Consider the following 20,966-nt stretch of genomic DNA (forward strand, 5'->3'; position numbering starts at 1 on the left):
CTGAAGAACTACAATAGTGCACCCTAGTGCGAAGTGAAAGAACTGTTTTTTTGGAGAAATTTTTATTTCAAAAGTTTGTTTCTTGTTAAATTTCTTTCTGTTATTGTTTAAGTTGGCTGTATAACCCTTTCTTTCCCCTTGTTTTGAATTTAGCCAATCCCGAATTTCTTTAATTAATTTATAACCAATCAGGTGTATCTTCCCCAGAGGGATATATTGCTTAACCCTAGCCAATAAAGTTTTTGTAGGAGGGTGTTCTCATTCCTCAAACGCCTCGAACTTTCCGCGAGAGTATATAAACTGCTGATTTTAGGGTCTCCGGGCCACTTCAGTACCATCTTTCAGTGTGTAAAGTACATAGCAGGGGGCGGGAAGCGCCTCTTTCTTCGGGCAGCAGTTCAACAACCAGGTAATGGCCGTTTAATAACTTCTTTTCTTGCTAGCTCAGCAGTTTAACTCTCGGGGCGGGTCTGAAGCGTTTCCACCATGTAACTTTTCCCTAAAATGTAACGACCCTTAGCATCTATTCTCTTTTAAAGTTACATATTGGGATAGAGAGTGCTTAACCCTCTCGAGCTCCCACTCATATTGTTTTGAGGTGAACTTATTTCTCACAACCGATTCTTCCTTAATGTAATGTAAATTGTTCTTTTCTAAAGTCACCTCTGTAGTATGGGATTAACCCTTGCATTAGCGGCCTAAAGCCAGATTAGGTTTTAAACAAATGTATTAGGAGTGCAGATCGCCTCCTCTCAAATTGTTATTTTAGAGGTCATGTAATTAACCTTTTTCTCACTTAATAGGCCTCAGTAGGTTGGGTATTTTACCCCTGTGTCTATGTCCTTAGAGGACAACTTGAAGGTGGAGTTTGGTGTGGCCTTTGATAGGCTTAAAGTTGAGAGCGAGTGGCTCTTTCTCGAAAATTGAGTGTTGTATGCCTCGAGGAGGCTTTTCTGTGTAATTTAGTGCAAGTGCTCCTGGGCATGAATGGGGTTTTCTGCCCCTCTGTTAAATCTTGTTTTGAGGTAAAGTTGGGCTAGTTGCCCAAGAATTGAGTGTTTGGGGCTCGAAGCCCAAATCCTGTAAATACTGTAATTGTACTTTTGTTGCCTTGCTACTCTGTACCTGCCATTCGTGTTATTTCTGAATTTTGGAAAGAAAATATAACCTTGTTAAATTTTACATTAACTTTAATTTCGTAGCCTGAGACCCGTTCACCCCTGCACCTTCTTTCACCTCTACCTACCACAAAAATACGGTAACAATTATTGTTGTTGTTGTTGTTGTTGTTATTATGACTTGTAAGGTGTGCCTATGAAGTTGTTTACATCTGTTATTGTTATCTACATAGTTATGTGCAACAGGTTATGTATGGGCTTTATTTGGTATAAATCATGGTCATATCATTTATTATTTGTGTGTTGTATGATCTGTCTTGTGTAAGAAAACACGTGAGGTTATGTCACGATACGTCTGGTGTATGTATTATAATAATAAGACTTTTTGTATTTAATGTAAGAACAGGTAATTAATAGTATATAATTTATTATTACCTGTACCCGCCTGGTGGCCATGATCGTTAAGGCGTTGAAGTCTTAAACAGTCTGACACTGAGGTTAGCCGGTTCGAGTCCTGTTGGTCGAAAACATTTTTACCATCAGAATGTTGGCCGGTAGGTTAGGGGAGGTGGTGGCATACAATTTCTAATCACTAGATTACGTGCCAAAAGCCTGGATTAAATTCCAAACCTCTCTGCAGTGCTCATATGAAGTGAGGGTATACGACGCTGTTGATGGTGATTCATCCATCGGATGGGCCTTGAGCAGACCCCTTGGTGCTATTCGACAGGAGTAGGCTACGTGCCGGCACAGGGTTTCACCCCTCCCTTCCTAGTGCTGGACGTGATCATGGGGTGGCCATCCAGAGCCACATAGGGCTAGTCACTTGACCTCAGCAGTGAATTCCCACAGTATTTCATCAGTGCACTGAGTCTTCTTCCACAGCTGGACATGGTAGTCGGCTGATTGTCACCATAGCGTGGATGACAAAGCAGTAAATAACTTGATGATTTAAATTCAATATTTCTATATTTTATATTGATTATACTATTTACATTTTATGGCCTTCATTGGACCACTTCAGTCAATTTTATAGAAAGAGTTTTTCATTTTCCTGCCAGCCCAGTACTTCTTCATTCTCTCAGATCTTAACTTTCTTTCTTCGTCCCTTTGTCTATTGGTTGATCTTAGTTTTGTAGTCAAGTTTGAGTTCCGTGATTTTGTCTGTTCTGTTTTTTAAATCTTTTATTGTAATTTGTTGTTCCCTCCCCTCTGCTGTATCAAGTTTCTTGTACAGGCCTTGGTAGTTTTTTTTTTTTTTTTTTTTCCCAACAAGTTGTGATCTGCTTGTAGTTTTGTTTTCCAGCAGGTCACATAAGCCTCCTTTTGAGACTTGAAAGCTATCTGTTCTTATTCATTCCACCACCAAGTTTGTATGTCCATGAACCGTTTACCCGGTTGTCTTTTCAAGACTTTCAGCTACTGTCATACGTATCTGGTCATCGATCTGAGCCCACACGGTTTCTATGGGCTAAATGTTCACACTAAAAGAACTGAGTCTTGTCACGAACATGCCCTTCTTTTCATAGAATTTCCACTACTTTATTCTTTCGAGGCCAGTCTTCTGAGGCCGAGGTGGTTTTATCTGACAAGTCCAAACAACCAAAACGAGCCGTTGATGTTGAAGGTCGATGGATTCTGATGGAATTGTACATTTAATGCCAATTTGAAAGGTGCATACCAGCCAGTAATCAATCTGATTAGGAAGCTCACAACTGATGTTTGTAATGAGGTGTGTAGGCCTTTTCTTAAAGAATGTGTTGACAGTGACTAAATCATGAGGTTCAGTAAAATCTAAGATCGTGATCTTGATCCCATATCCATGGCCTCCATGGACTACTAGAAAAAGACTTGCACGAGACCTTTCCGGAGGCCATGCGTTATTGTCATTATTATTGTGGCCTCCATGGCACTGCACATACCCATCTCATTTCTCCCACATGACATTCAGATTCCAGCAATAAATAAAAAAGTTCTCCTGGGAGTATTGTTTGAATGTGAGCACCTAACTGCTCCCAGAAATCAATCAATCAGTCACTACTGATCTGCATTTAGGGCAGTTGCCCAGGTGGCAGATTCCCTATCTGTTGTTTTCCTAGCCTTTTCCTAAATGATTTCAAAAAAATTGGAAATTTATTGAACATCTCCCTTGGTAAGTTATTCCAATCCCTAACTCCCCTTCTCATAAATGAATATTTGCTCCAGTTTGTCCTCTTGAATTCCAACTTTATCTTCATATTGTGATCTTTCCTACTTTTATAAACGCCACTCAAACTTATTTGTCTACTAATGTCATTCCACGCCATCTCTCCGCTGACAGCTCGGAACATACCACTTACAAGTAACTATTCTCATTTTGGTTCCGTATTGAAGATGACGTATGTCTCGAATATTATTACAATATTTTTAAGTCCACTTGTTCAATACAATACAATACAATATAAACCACTATTTCATATGGTTAAAATTTTATACATAATACATAAAAGTCAATGGTACATGTTTCACCCTTCTTTACGGGCATCATCAGCCATATCAATCCTAAAAATAATACATATGGAGTCTTTCTAATCTTATGAATTATGAATAATGATTTCGTAAAATATAACATAAATTTTTGGGATAGGTAGAGTATCACTAACATACAGTAAACGCCTTAAGTGCCAAAACGTGATCAGCGATAATACACCAGACACATTTAATCATACAAACTGACAAAGAGCTACAGTACATTAAAATTTTCAACATTCATTCAGTATCATAGCCTTGAGATGCAGTTCTTGCTCGGTTTTCCTAAAAGAAAACAAAAAAAACAAAATATTAGTATGCTTTATGATATCTGTCGGCATAAGTTAGAAGACACTGCCTAAAAGGAAGTTTGAGTTCATAATCGTACATACCTCTTAATCTTCTTTGCCAGCACATCACAACCATGTGCATTCTCAGATTGTTGAAAAGAAATCTTCGAAGGTCGCTCAGTATTTTTTTGTACTGGGAGAAGCTCCTTTCTACGTCACACGATGTCACAGGAGCGTATTTAAACATAGTCAGTTCACTGCTGCTTAGCTGTGGATCGTTTTCGCCTAAACCAGATCCATTACCCTCTAAAATGGCACCAATTCTGCACATTGTTGTGTATCCTTCATTTGCACTCAGCACCTCATAAGTTTGTTCTTCACTGCAACTGACACTATACCTCTTGCTTGTTCTGCTTTGGATACCATGTCTTTTACTATTCCCAAACTCTCACATAATTCTAAACCAGCAGTTTCTAGGTGAAAGATAGTTTTCGATAGATCTTTATACTTTGAAAAAATATATACGAATTGTCCCGGCAAATCATTGGAAAAGAGTTCCTGTGCAGTTTTTATTGACGATGCCTCACTACTGTCAAAAGTAGAAACAATGTCTTGCACAGATTCGTAGTGTTCACAATAGGAGGAAGAGGAAGCGAAGGGGCGTGATCTTTGAATTTTGCCACCCTCAGTGGAGCCTTCACAAATATTTTCTTGACGTTTCATATTAACCGGTCAACATCAGGAAAACGGAAAGTTTGGTTGTCGAAGATTTTGCTGTATCAAACAAAAGAGCCTGCCTGCTCTGTTCAGAAGACTTTCAGTTCGCACAGCTTTTATGTTTAGCCGTAGCACAGTGCTGTTGCACATTAAATCGCTTTATCTCCGCTACCTTAACTTCACACGCTTTACAAAAAAGAATTGTTCCTTCAGTACTGAACGTCTCTTCACCGAACTCTTTCACATACTTTCTTAACTTTACAGCTTCACTTCACTTCACTTTCAGCATGATGAGATGGGGTTCACTGCAGTACTACAAGTGTGACCAATCTGTTGAAATCCGTTGGTAGTGAAAGAGCAAGGGAGCTTTAACTCGACCCTTCAAGGAAGAACTGGGCGAGATATAACATTGCATTTCCTTGTTTGCTAATTGCTTCTGAGCTAAATATATCTACTGGAGTGACATCGTATTGAAAGAAGTACGTGTCGCAATCTAACTTGTCCAGAAAGATTTGCTAAAAGACGTCCGTAGAGGACCGCCTTCTTGGAATCGGGTCTTCTAAACCTGCTACCCGCCTGTTCCGGGAAAAGAAAGAAAAATATATCTACTGCACTATACGGAAATCCTGTGTTTGAAACTCGACGCAGATAACACGTACCTTGTTAACAACGCCTCAATTTAAACAAAAATGCTGAAATTATAACCAAATATGACCTTATATCACTAAAATGAACAAAATATGACCAAAACAATAAAAATAGCCAAAATATGCATTTATAGGCAACATCAGATTGCTTTAAAGATGGTCAGGGACCAGTCATTCAAACTTATTTTTCAGATTTCGGGAAAAATGAGCTCAGAAAAAAACTATGACTTTTCCTTGACATCCGAACCTTACAAATAAAAAATCAAATGGCATTGTAAATCATACATCTCTTACCAGCAGGCTGGGATACAGTATAATACATATAGTGGCTATAGCAGTTCAATTAGCGATCCAGGCGCAGGCAAGCAGCACTATGGCCGCCATGATATAAATGCACTAGCTGACGACAACAGTTGCCCAAGTCTGAGTAATCTTGCATCCGTGTTAAGTTCATCGTTGATAAAAAATTATTTTGCCATTGATGCTTTCACAGCCCGTACTTATAGAAATGATACTGTATAGGCATTTTCAGTGAAGTTTTCAAAAGTCATTGTTTAAGAAGCCTTTCTTGTGGACAGTCGAGATTTTCTTCTGATGACGCAGAGCACAGTTCTCTGCGAAATGTAAAGAATTTCACCTTATTTTCTTGACACGGCATAAGCCCAAAAGCCTATACAGTATCGTGTCTAAAAAATGATTTGTAGTTTGGCTTTATTCATTATGGTATGAATATGCCTGCATTCTGTTCTACATGCTTCTATTCGAACAAAAGCAGCAAAACAAACAGTTATCATACTTCAGGTAAGTTAATTTCTTTTGTATTATAAAAAGGCTGTATTGAAAGATCTTAAGTTTCACCATTGTAATGTACAAATTCTCGTCACAACTTCTCACTAAGAATAAGAGAGCTGACTAGGCAGTGAAGAAGTCTCATTTTTGTGGCTAATATTAACTCACGACTTTTTAAAAGTTTCCCATTCTGTTTAAATTAGTTCTGGCTTTTCCAGTGCAGGATTTTACGTCATCCGAATTATCCCATTGATCATTAATGATGATACCAAGATATGTGGATTTCCAGACTTTCAACAGGTTTCTGGTCGATTACAGGATGACGTGGGGATAAACGTTTTGCTTATGGCCATAAATTTGGTTTAACTGATATTAATGTCAAAACTGTATTTGTGGCTAGTCAATGCTACTCTGTCAAAAAGGTCCTGTAAACTTTCTGGACTATCTGTAAAAATCACAGTGTCGTGCATATTGAATGTTGTTTATCCATTTGTCTTTTCTACATCTTCCAGTGCTTCCCTGAAGATATATTATACAACTCTGCCTTACTCCGCATTGGATATGCATATCTTAATATTTCAGTCGTATTGTAATATTGCACTTTATCGAAGGCCTTCTGATAAGTCAATAAACCAGACATAAATGTCACAATTTATGTCTGCATTGCTGAAACAGTACCTGTATGCTGAATCTTCCTATGTGCTAACTGCATTTTAGAATCCAAACTGTGTAGAAGAAATTTGTTCTTTGCAGAACTTGTATATTCTTCTGGAATGACCTTCAGAAAATGTTTCAACAAATGGCTCATAAGGCTCATCATTCTCTAATCTCCATGTAATTTAGCTCCAGTCATGTTAGGTAGTGCGATAAATTCTGATTTTAGCCACTCTCAACTAATATTGCCAGAATCATAGACGCCATTGAATATTATATATTTAGCCGCTTCACATTGTCCTCGTTGAAATGTTTAAAAAATTCTGCATTGTTACTGTCTGGGTGTGAGGCTTTGCCAACTTCAGTTGCCTTTATTTATGTTTGTACTTCCATTACTGGATTATTTGGTCCTGTTTCACAGTTTACAGTATTTTTGGCGGTACTGGCCAACTGACAAGAAATAATTCTTAATTGTATCCCTTCCACATTTGCTTGATTTCGTCTGTGTCAGTAATGACTTTTCCTTTGCTGTCCCTTTTTCTATTTTCCTGTCAGCTTCCCAACTTTATGATAAATATTGAAATAGTAATGTTTTAGTTGTAATGATCCTATTTTAGCACATTTTTCCTGCATTTCATTTTCTTCAATGCAATGAAAGGAAAATTTCTTAATAATCATAATAGATGTAAATCAATCAGAATCAGTTGGCAGACACTCTGGAAAATCTTGACACAGCAAGGTACAAAAGGATGGACTAAGTAAGTAAATTAAATAAGTAGCTAAGTATAATAATAATAATTTTATGATGAAGGTACATAAGAGCTTTAAATGTTTTCTTTTTAAATTGCATCGTAATTTCAATCATGCATATGCTATAGTACATTATAATTACATTATGAAATGTTTTCATTTTGATTGTGCAGATGTCTTTACTAAGCAGGAAATTATACCTGGATCAGAAGGAAAAGATTGGCAAAACTCTGTCTTCAACATGGGAAAAGGGGCAAAGATGAAACCAAATTCATGGCACATGTCAATTAGTTATTCTAACTCTGAAGTACCTTGTCGTGAACGGGGTTCACGGTGCGCCTCTCGCTTATAACAGAGTGAGCGAACATACTCGAGCGGGATTCAAATCTGCGTCCTCCATGGTAACAAGCCTGTGATATAAGGAGTGGCAGGTATATGAACACATGTAAATATAAAGGGAAATTAAGGAGAGTCTGTATAATGCATAAATAATAATGGGAATGATAGAAAGAATATTTTAAAGAAAAGACTTGAATATTCAATGTTGAGTCAGAACTTGTAGGCAAGCTTTGTTATGAAGCAATGAAGCGCATTTCTTGTGGAAATGTACGATGTGACATGTAAGAGACACAGGGAGAGCTTCCAAACTAGTCTAGAATGTTGTGTGTAATTGCAACGTGACAGGAAAGTCCCATGCAAGGGAACCAATCAGAGAACAGTGATACTGTGACGTGTACGAGTGACAGGTGGTGGCGATGCGCAGCTCAGTGGATTGTTCTAGAAAGAGTTGGAGAAGGTATATAAACTATATCTTCTAAACAACAGGGCTTTTGACTCTGAACTTCTTCCGTGGGTTGGCCGAAGGCCCTGCTGGAGTGCGTTAATGTACAGTCATAGCCATAATGTGGTGATCCAAAGGGAACAGAAGCTTTTGATAACAGGAAAAGTACAGGGTTTTAGTCTGTTGATTGGCTTTCCTGAAGGTTCAGGAGGCTGTACACAGTTAGGAAACAATGGAGCTTTCTAGAAGCCAGGGAAGTATAAAACGAGGGCCTCAGTTAAGGAAGGGGTCTTTCATTTGTGGCTGAAGTAAGTGTGCTAGAGGAATCCCTATCAATCGGAGAGTAACAATAATAATAAAAAAATTCAGAGGCTTAAGTGAAGCCAGTCAAATTAATTGTCAGTCTTACCTTGTGATTACACCAGATAATTTAGACATCTCATTACTATATACATTGTAAGTAGTCATAGAATTAAACTGCATAGAGGAGACAGAAATCCTTCATCTTCCACACCTTACAGCCCAAGAAGACGTTCCAATCCACATGGGAATCAATAAACTGACAAGAAGTATTTTTAAAGTCCCCAGTTCCTGTCCAGGTCATGACATGTAAGAGCTATAAGCAGCTAAGTAGCACGTGTCGGTAATTTTGTTTCATCTTTGCTGCAAATCTTTTCCTCCAGATCCAGATATAATTTCTGGTTAGCAAAGTCATTTGCATGAACAAAATTGAAACATTTCATAATATAATTATAATGTACTAAAGCATATTGTAATACCGGTATATGGTTGATAATATAATGCAATATAAAATAAAACGTAATGCAATGCAATATATTTATGCATTATATTTTTTATTATCCATCCCGCCATATAGGAAAGGTATCTGGCCATAAAACTAGGTTAAATCCATTCAAAGTGCCAACACCAAGTAATTGGAAAAAGGTCAGGAAGAAGATAATACTTGTTATTATTATAACTGTTACCGTGTTTTACGTGGTTGACAGAGGAAAGGAAGCATGTGGAGTGAATGTCTGGAAAAAAATCGTAACTAGTTTTTAAATATAGCTAACAAAAAATTGAAGTTAAACTTTTTTTTTCTTTTCTTGTATTAGAAACTTTTCAACGTCAACCACAACTGAATTATGAGTGCTTTACAAAAGAGCTGAGAAGCTCTCAAATATTACAACTAGAGATCTCGTAAGCTCAGAGGGTTTTTACAATAGGCGAGCACGAAGCTCAGAAATGTTACAATTTTAGTGGAGGAGAACTCCCATTTCAAATGACACAATCAAAGTTTTCTGACCTTGCAGGTATAGTCAAAACCAATTTGTGAAAGGAGCCATTGCTTCAGTTACAACATTTCTTCTGACGAGTCTCAAACCCTTGAGTCCAGTTTGCAATTAATTTTACTAATGCCCATTATTGGGTCAATTGAGTACATTAATCACAACTGTCTGATGCCATAAGCTCTTGAAGCAGAAAGAGCATATTACTCTCAGGATTAATTACTACCTTTACTACCCTCATTTTTAGGAGAGCCACACACCAAAGAAAGGATCAGAAGATCCATAAACAGGGGCAGAAGGCCCACACTACAATAGAGGAAAAAAGAGAGGAGAAAGAAAGTTACACTCAAAAGGCCAAGAAAAAAATGTGACTGAAGGCTGAAACACCAAGCTCTCCAAAGTAAGGTTCAATAATAAACACCTAAGTGGTCATAATGCCCGATGACACAGAAGCTAAGCCATGACACAAGGCAATTAAGTGAAGATAAATTTGAAGTCCAAGAACAAACTGAAAATGGAGGCTGAAACACAAAGCACTCCAAAATTTAAGTTTGACAGAAAATATCTAACTGGGCCTAAATCCGGATGACACATAGGCTAAGCAATGCTACAAGGTGAATAAGTGAAGAGAGGAAAAAATATATATTAAAGATTAAAAAGACAATAATAGTTTTAGATTGTTAGAAGAACTTAGAATTTAGTCAGCCAAAAAATGGATTGGAAGATGGGAATGAGAGTATCCACTCTGTCATTCTTACATTGAATTTAAGTTTGAAAAAAAGAAAATCCAACATTAAAATTTGAGAAAGCTAGACGATCTAGCGATTACATGCTAAAGGGGTACGCTGGAATCTTCCCTATCTTCACATGCAGAAAATTCATATTTAAATTTCTGCCATACCTTGTTAAAGTTACCTTGCCAGTCCCCCCACCTCCAGCATCTCCTAGGAGATCTCTCCTCATAGCACACTCAATAATCCACTGCCACAAGACATAAGTCTAAAAAAGAACCTCACTCCTTTTATAGAGGACAGGCAGAGATTTTCAGAAGGAATTAAGTGACAAAAGTTTTGACAGGAGGATGGGATTTTGATATCACTTTATATCATTGGCAGATCAATTTTAATAAGATGGATGATAACTCAAAACAATTGAGCAATAGGTACCTAATCCCAAGCAGCCTGGTTTGAGGGAATGATTAAATGCAAGATAAGATACTGACATATTACAGTGTACAATGTAACATAAATTACATTTTGTGCTAAATATCTATGATTGTTTTATAAATGCACTCTGTACAGTATACAGGGTTGTTACAAATGATTTGAGCAATTCCAAATCACTACAATAACTTTATTATTTGACATATTGTCACAAGGCTTTACACACACATAGAAAAACTCAAAAAGTTTTTCTTGACATTTACAAATGTTTGATATGTGCCCCTTTAGTGATTCTGCAGACATCAAGCCTATAATCAAGTTCGTCGCACACTTGGCGCAGCATGTCCCTATCAATGGATTTAAAAAGGTTGATACAAGCTCACAGTTCTGGCAGGTTTGTTGGGAGAGAAGGTGTAAACACTGAGTCTTTCATGTAACCCTACACAAAGAAATCGCATGGGGTTAGGTCAGAAGAGCATGGAGGCCATGAAATGAATTGCTGATCATCAGCTCCACCACGACTGATCCATCGGTTTGGCAATCTCCTGTTTAAGAATTGACTAACATCACCATGGAAGTGGGGTTGAGCACCATCCTGTTGGAAGATGAAGGCCGTGCTGTCCTCCAGTTGCAGCATGAGCCAATTTTCCAGCATGTTCAGATACATGTGTTCTGTAACAGATTTTTTGCAGAAGAAAAAGGGGCCATACACTTTAAACCATGAGATTGCACAAAACATATTAACTTTCAGTGAATTTTGAATGTGCTGCATGATAGCGTGAGGATTCTCTACACATACACACACACCCTCCTCCCAGGATTCGCACATTGTCTATTCATTGCACCATTAACAAAAATGTTGCTTCATCACTGAAGACAAGTTTCATACTAAACTCATCCTCTTCCATATACTGTTGCAACCGCGCCAAAAATTCAAGGCGTTTGACTTTGTCTTGATTTAGAAGACGTACATTCGTTTGACTTTGTCATCGGGAATCCGGGCTTGTAGCAAAAGTAAGCGGTAAGGCTTCTGCTTTAGTCGTTCCCGTAAGATTTTCTAAATGGTCGGCTGTGGTATGTTCAGCTCTCTGCTTGCTCTCTCCGTCGACTTCTGTGGGCTACGCATGAAACTTGCCCACACGCGATCAACTGTTTCTTCAGTCACTGCAGGCTGACCCGTTGATTTCCCCTTATAGAGGCATTCTGAAGCTTTAAACTGCACATACCATCGCCGAATGAAGTTAGCAGTTGGTGGATCCTTGTGGTACTTCGTCTTGAAATGTTGTTGCACTGTTATGACAGACTGATGTGAGTGTATTTCAAACACAACAAATGCTTTCTCGGGTCCTGTCGCCATCTTGTCTCACTGCACACTGCTCACTGCTGCTGCGCTCTCGCGGCAGAAATCTAAAGTGCAACTTCAGCAGACCAAAACTCTGAGTTTTTCTACACGACTGTTGAGTTTCGTGACCATATGTCAATTTATGGAGCTACAGTGAATTTATGAAATCGCTTCAATCATTTATATAGGACTATATAAAAATAGTTTTGTCTGTACATTGCTCAGAATTTGAAAAGAATGGTATTTCTGTATCGGTCATGTCCACAGTAACAAGAAAATGACTTTTTACTTTTCGGTAATTTCTGTTTGTCTGTATGGCTGAAGAGAATTTAATGAAAATCGGTATGTAAAGTTGGGGGATGAGCCTCTACAATCTAGGCTGTAAATCATTTTATTCACGCTGAATGAAATGATAGTTTAGGGGGAAGTCTTAAATTTAATTCTCAAATATTTCCATTACTAGTGGTCCTGTTGATAAATACTACATAACTAAAGTTATATAGAATTAAATTTCCGATCATTTACGTCATACATTTTTATCGTACCGGCTATGATGAGAGAGAGATATTCATGAATGTGTATTTTTGTTGCTAAGTCCACATCAATGCCGAGCCACAAGAAAATGGGTTAACAGAATTTAATGAAAATCGGTTTATAGTGCTGGGGAATAAAACTCTACAGTCTAAGCTATAAACAATTGTATTCATCCTGGATGAAATTGTAGTTTAGGAGAAGGCATCTAAAATTTAATTTTTAAATACCATTGTTATTGGTCCTTTCGAAAAGTACTATATAACAAAAGTTCTAGAGAATACAATTTCTGATCATTTATGTTTTATTCAGTTTTGGCGTACCGACTGGTAAGAGTGGTATTTCAGAGTCGGAAGAAAACTAAATGCGAAGGCCTACAATATCGAAAGCGCGTAACATTGATCAACAATAACATTACATTGACTATTGTTTGTTGTGATGTTCTTTGTCTCTTATGCTGCCACTCAAGTTCAATAGACGGGATTACTGCTGCGTGCCGAGTATAAAAGCCTGACTGAATATTGGTGGGAAGTAGCTAGGGAGTTAGAAAACTTTCTTTCTTTCTTCTTTAGCATGCCATTCATCTGGTTCATACGTTCATACATTTTCTGATACTGCTGGAACGTAACACACTGGTTTATCATAGTATTCCAGCTATTCGATCCCTACTCTGACGCGCTGTTTTGAATGAGCCGTGTGCACACTTAAGGCAGAGGCTCGCTTAGCAGTAGTAGTAGTAGTAGTATGACGTGGTCTAGAGTATAATAACATCTTTATCATCTGATTGTCAGGCAGGCATCAATTTTTGAAAATTAGACAAAGTCTCTCATAGTGCAAGTGGAATCAGAAATAAGGCTTTTCGCAGATGATGTTATTCCGTATAGAGTAATAAGTAAGTTACAAGATTATGAGCAACTGCAAAATGACCTCGACCATGTTGCGAGATGGACAGTAGGCAAAGGTATGATGATAAACGGGGTTAAAAGTCAGGTTGTGAGTTTCACAAATAGGAAAAGCCCTCTCAGTTTTAATTACTGGGTGATGGGTTGAAAGTTCCTTTTGGGGATCATTGTAAGTACCTAGGTGTTAATATAAGGAAAGATCTTCGTTGGGGTAATCACATAAACGGGATTGTAAATAAAGGGTACAGATCTCTGTACATGGTTATGAGGGTATTTAGGGTTTGTAGTAAGGATGTAAAGGAGAGGGCATATAAGTCTCTGGTAAGACCCCAACTAGAAAATGGTTCCAGTGTATGGGACCCTCACCAGGATTACTTGATTCAAGAACTGGAAAAAATCCAAAGAAAAGAAGAATTTGTAAGCTACGAAAAAGTTAAAGATGAGACACATGAAATTCTAGGTGTAAGGCTGATTTCTAAAGATAATAGGCAACTTGATATATTTGGAGTGTACAGATCGGGAAAGGGTAGCAATGATGCAGATTCGGAATTATTTGATAGGATAGTCAGCTATGTGGGAAACGACATGGAAAGAAATGTGATTGTAGCGGGAGATCTGAATTTGCCAGATGTAAATTGGGAAGGAAATGCGAACGACAGGAAGCATGACCAACAAATGGCAAATAAGTTAATATGGGAAGGACAGCTGATTCAGAAAGTGATGGAACCAACCAGAGGGAAAAATATCCTGGATGTGGTGCTGATAAAACCAGATGAGCTCTATAGGGAAACTGAAGTAATAGATGGTATTAGTGATCATGAAGCTGTTTTTGTGGTAGTTAAAAATAAATGCGATAGAAAGGAAGGTCTTAAAAGTAGGACTGTTAGGCAGTACCATATGGCTGATAAAGCAGGTATGAGGCAGTTTCTAAAAAGTAACTATGATCGGTGGAAAACGGTAAATAAAAATGTAAACAGACTCTGGGATGGGTTTTAAAGAAATTGTTGAGGAATGCGAAAACAGGTTTGTACCTTTAAGGGTGGTAAGGAATGGTAAAGACCCACCTTATTATAATAGAGAAATAAAGAGACTAAGAAGGAGGTGCAGACTGGAAAGAAATAGAGTTAGAAATGGCTGTGGAAGTAAGGAGAAATTGAAGGAACTTACTAGAAAATTGAATCTAGCAAAGAAGGCAGCTAAGGATAACATGATGGCAAGCATAATTGGCAGTCATACAAATTTTAGTGAAAAATGGAAGGGTATGTATAGGTATTTTAAGGCAGAAACAGGTTCCAAGAAGGACATTCCAGGAATAATTAATGAACAAGGGGAGTGTGTATGTGAGGATCTTCAAAAGGCGGAAGTATTCAGTCAGCAGTATCTAAAGATTGTTGGTTACAAGGATAATGTCAAGATAGAGGAAGAGACTAAGGCCACAGAAGTAATAAAATTTACATATGATAACAATGACATTTACAATAAGATACAAAAGTTGAAAACTAGAAAAGCGGCTGGAATTGATCAGATTTCTGGGGATATACTAAAGACAATGAGTTGGAATATAGTACCATATCTGAAGTACTTATTTGATTATTGTTTGGTCGAAGGAGCTATACCAGATGAATGGAGAGTTGCTATAGTAGCCCCTGTGTATAAAGGAAAGGGTGATAGACATAAAGCTGAAAATTACAGGCCAGTAAGTTTGACATGCATTGTATGTAAGCTTTGGGAAGGCATTCTTTCTGATTATATTAGACATGTTTGTGAAATTAATAACTGGTTCGATAGAAGGCAATTCGGTTTTAGGAAAGGTTATTCCACTGAAGCTCAACTTGTAGGATTCCAGCAAGATATAGCAGATATCTTGGATTCTGGAGGTCAAATGGACTGTATCGCGATTGACATGTCTAAAGCATTTGATAGGGTGGATCATGGGAGACTACTGGCAAAAATGAGTGCAATTGGACTAGACAAAAGAGTGACTGAATGGGTTGCTATATTTCTAGAAAATAGATCTCAGAGAGTTAGAGTAGGTGAAGCTTTGTCTGACCCTGTAATAGTTGAGAGGGGAGTTCCTCAGGGCAGTGTTTTCGGACCTTTATGTTTTCTTATATATATAAATGATATGAGTAAAGGAGTGGAATCAGAGGTAAGGCTTTTTGCGGATGATGTTATTCTCTATAGAGTGATAAATAAGTTACAAGATTGTGAGCAACTGCAACGTGACCTCGAAAATGTTGTGAGATGGACAGCAGACAATGGTATGTTGATAAACGGGGCTAAAAGTCAGGTTGTGAGTTTCACAAATAGGAAAAGTCCTCTCAGTTTTAATTACTGCATTGATGGGGTGAAAGTTCCTTTTGGGGATCATTGTAAGTATCTAGGTGTTAATATAAGGAAAGATCTTCACTGGGGTAATCACATAAATGGGATTGTAAATAAAGGGTACCGATCTCTGCACATGGTTATGAGGGTGTTCAGGGGTTGTAGTAAGGATGTAAAGGAGAGTACATATAAGTCTCTGGTAAGACCCCAACTAGAGTATGGTTCCAGTGTATGGTACCCTCACCAGGATTACCTGATTCAAGAACTGGAAAAAATCCAAAGAAAAGCAGCTCGATTTGTTCTGGGTGATTTCCGACAAAAGAGTAGCGTTACAAAAATGTTGCAATGTTTGGGTTGGGAAGAATTGAGAGAAAGAAGAAGAGCTGCTCGACTAAGTGGTATGTTATAGATGTTGATTCCCATAGGGAATCTGAAATATTTGTCCTGAATGAGTAAATTTATAATACCAATATAAATGGTCCGTTATTGGACATTATAAATTTTCCAGCTAACTCATTCTTGGTTGCCAGCGTTTCGCCCTCGTGTGCTAGGGTGGGCTCATCAGTTGGTACCTAGCACACCTACCAATACGCTGGCTAGTGCATACCGTGGAGGCCACTGCGTAGGCTAACTGGAGCCACCGGCAGTGCCAATGCACTAAGAGACTTTGTCTCATTATCAAATATTGATGCCTGCTTGGCCATCAGATGATATAGATGTTGATTCCCATAGGGAATCTGAAATATTTGTCCTGAATGAGTAAATTTATAATACCAATATAAATGGTCCGTTATTGGACATTATAAATTTTCCAGCTAACTCATTCTTGGTTGCCAGCGTTTCGCCCTCGTGTGCTAGGGTGGGCTCATCAGTTGGTACCTAGCACACCTACCAATACGCTGGCTAGTGCATACCGTGGAGGCCACTGCGTAGGCTAACTGGAGCCACCGGCAGTGCCAATGCACTAAGAGACTTTGTCTCATTATCAAAAATTGATGCCTGCTTGGCCATCAGATGATATAGATGTTGATTCCCATAGGGAATCTGAAATATTTGTCCTGAATGAGTAAATTTATAATACCAATATAAATGGTCCGTTATTGGACATTATAAATTTTCCAGCTAACTCATGTCCAATAACGGACCATTTATATTGGTATTATAAATTTACTCATTCAGGACAAATATTTCAGATTCCCTATGGGAATCAACATCTATATCATCTGATGGCCAAGCAGGCATCAATTTTTGATAATGAGACAAAGTCTCTTAGTGCATTGGCACTGCCGGTGGCTCCAGTTAGCCTACGCAGTGGCCTCCACGGTATGCACTAGCCAGCGTATTGGTAGGTGTGCTAGGTACCAACTGATGAGCCCACCCTAGCACACGAGGGCGAAACGCTGGCAACCAAGAATGAGTTAGCTGGAAAATTTATAATGTCCAATAACGGACCATTTATATTGGTATTATAAATTTACTCATTCAGGACAAATATTTCAGATTCCCTATGGGAATCAACATCTATATCATCTGATGGCCAAGCAGGCATCAATTTTTGATAATGAGACAAAGTCTCTTAGTGCATTGGCACTGCCGGTGGCTCCAGTTAGCCTACGCAGTGGCCTCCACGGTATGCACTAGCCAGCGTATTGGTAGGTGTGCTAGGTACCAACTGATGAGCCCACCCTAGCACACGAGGGCGAAACGCTGGCAACCAAGAATGAGTTAGCTGGAAAATTTATAATGTCCAATAACGGACCATTTATATTGGTATTATAAATTTACTCATTCAGGACAAATATTTCAGATTCCCTATGGGAATCAACATCTATATCATCTGATGGCCAAGCAGGCATCAATTTTTGATAATGAGACAAAGTCTCTTAGTGCATTGGCACTGCCGGTGGCTCCAGTTAGCCTACGCAGTGGCCTCCACGGTATGCACTAGCCAGCGTATTGGTAGGTGTGCTAGGTACCAACTGATGAGCCCACCCTAGCACACGAGGGCGAAACGCTGGCAACCAAGAATGAGTTAGCTGGAAAATTTATAATGTCCAATAACGGACCATTTATATTGGTATTATAAGTGGTATGTTCCGAGCTGTCAGCGGAGAGATGGCGTGGAATGACATTAGTAGACGAATAGGTTTGAATGGCGTTTATAAAAGTAGGAAAGATCACAATATGAAGATAAAGTTGGAATTCAAGAGGACAAACTGGGGCAAATATTCATTTATAGGAAGGGGAGTTAGGGATTGGAATAACTTACCAAGGGAGATGTTCAATAAATTTCCAATTTCTTTGAAATCATTTCAGAAAGGGCTAGGAAAGCAACAGATAGGGAATCTGCCACCTGGGCGACTGCCCTAAATGCAGATCAGTATTGAATGATTGATTGAAAAGCAGCTCGATTTGTTCTGGGTGATTTCCGACAAAAGAGTAGCGTTACAAAAATGTTGCAATGTTTGGGCTGGGAAGACTTGGGAGATTGGATAAAAAAGAAGTTGCCTAACATGAAAATATGAAATGGAGAAGAAGAATGGGACAAGGAGAAGAGCTGCTCAACTTAGTGGTATGTGATATAGATGTTGATTCCCATAGGGAACCTGGAATATTTGTCCCGAATGAGTAAATTTATAATACCAATATAAATGGTCCGTTATTGGACATTATAAATTTTCCAGCCAACTCTCCTGGTTGCCAGCGTTGGTAAATAGCACACTCACCAAGACGCATGGCTAGTGCATACTGTGGAGGCCGCTGCGTAGGCTACTTGGAGCCACCGGCACTGCCAATGCACTATGAGAGACTTTGTCTAATTTTCAAAAATTGATGCCTGCCTGACAATCAGATGATAAAGATGTTATTATACTCTAGACCACGTCATACTACTACTACTACTACTGCTAAGCGAGCCTCTGCCTTAAGTGTGCACACGGCTCATTCAAAACAGCGCGTCAGAGTAGGGATCGAATAGCTGGAATACTATGATAAACCAGTGTGTTACGTTCCAGCAGTATCAGAAAATGTATGAACGTATGAACCAGATGAATGGCATGCTAAAGAAGAAAGAAAGAAAGTTTTCTAACTCCCTAGCTACTTCCCACCAATATTCAGTCAGGCTTTTATACTCGGCACGCAGCAGTAATCCCGTCTATTGAACTTGAGTGGCAGCATAAGAGACAAAGAACATCACAACAAACAATAGTCAATGTAATGTTATTGTTGATCAATGTTACGCGCTTTCGATATTGTAGGCCTTCGCATTTAGTTTTCTTCCGACTCTGAAAAGAGATGTTAGTATGGGACAGGTGAGTAATAGCTAATAAATATACAAGGAATAGACATAAGAGGTTTGGAGCAAAGTATAAAAGGGGGCTTAGTGTTGTAAAAATTATATAATCATGGAAAACAGTAAGTCCTTATAATGAAGAATGCAATGTGAAATCTCTTTTCATTTACCACATTCACTTGTTATTCCATAATAATCTTACTGTTAAAATTAACATGTTCTTAGGATTTCGTCAAGAGTGATCTTTGCTTTGATGTGGCTGATGACCCCTAGATGGGTCGAAACTAGTTCCATGTAATTTTAAAATATTGTGAATATATTTTGTACTGAATAGGTGGAAACCTTTACTGTGGTGTTACTCATAGGAAAACACTATCCCAGAAGACTGGGAGAAGGGTATAATCGTACCTCTTTTCAAGAAGGGGAGTAGATGGAAACACATCAACTACCATGGAATTACTCTGCTCTCTCATAGTCTAAAATGTCTGGAAAAAAATCATAGAGAGTAGATTAAGAGAAATTGTAGAACCTTTATTGGAAGAGGAACAATATGGATTTAGGTCTGGAAGAACAACTACAGACCTTACCTTTGATGTCAGGATGTTAATGGAAAAGCACTGGGAAAAGGGGAAACCACTTTTTCTAACATTCCTAGACATCGAAAAGGCTTATGATAGCGTACCAAGGGAGCATATCTGGAAAGGCCTAAAATAGCTGGGAGTTTGTGACAGTCTTATTGCAAAAGTGAAGATGCTGTATGATAAAACCAGAAGTTGTGTGCAAATGGGTTGCGGGCTGTCCAAATGGTTTGAAAGGAAGAGAGGAGTACAGCAAGGCAGTGCTTAGCCACCCCTCTTATTTAACACTGTGATGGATGCCACATAAAGGCTCTAAAAAGGAAGGAGCAGCAGGACTTGCAAGCTTTCATATTTGCAGACGACGTGGTGATCTGGGGTGAAACTGAAAATGATGTGGAGGAAAAGCTAAAGAAATGGAGTCAAAAGTTTAAGAGGTATGATTTAAATATCAACAAGGCTAAGACGGTGGTGATGAAGTTACAGAGGGGAGATGACAAACCATAAATCAGAATAAATTACACCAAACTGGACAGCGTTCCAAAGTTTAAGTACTTGGGTAGTACAGTATCAAAAGACAACCTTGCAAAGTATGAGGTGGACAGTCAAATTAGCAAGGCAACTCAATTTTACCACCAAGTAAGACAACTGCTATGGGATAAACAAGTACCACTAAAAGCAAAGATGGCATTATATAAATCATATTGTACACCCACTCTCATGTATAGCTTGAAAACTACCACGTTAACGAGACAAGAAACTCAAAATTCCTAGCTGCAGAAATGAAGTTCCTACGCACTATGATACAGAAGACCAGGAAGAACAAATTCAGGAATGAAAAAGTCTGAGAGGAGGTGAGAATAGGAGATTCCCTACTACAGAGGATTCAGAAAGCAAGACTGAAGTAGTTTGGCCATGTAAGAAGGATGAGTGCAAGCAGGACTGCAAGAAGAGAATATGAAAGAGAAGTCAAAGGAAAAAGACCAGTGGACAGACCCAGAGGAAAATGGACAGATCTGGTGAAGAAAGATGTTGAGGAGAGAGGACAAGATTGGGAAAAGATTATGAGAGAACAGTAGTTCATGGACAGACAAGGATAGAGGGGGCTCGTACACCACACTCGGGCAACTGGAGATGGTCAACGACGATGATGATGATGATGATGATGATAAGTAAAGGTACAACATTTTATCATCAGGTCAGAGAGCTTTTATGGGATGACACAGTACTCACGAAAATGAAATTAACATTATATAAACAGTATTACGTACCAATTGTAACATACAGACTAGA

The sequence above is a fragment of the Anabrus simplex genome, chromosome 3, assembly GCF_040414725.1.
Source record: "Anabrus simplex isolate iqAnaSimp1 chromosome 3, ASM4041472v1, whole genome shotgun sequence".
In the NCBI taxonomy this organism is placed as follows: Eukaryota; Metazoa; Arthropoda; class Insecta; order Orthoptera; family Tettigoniidae; genus Anabrus; species Anabrus simplex.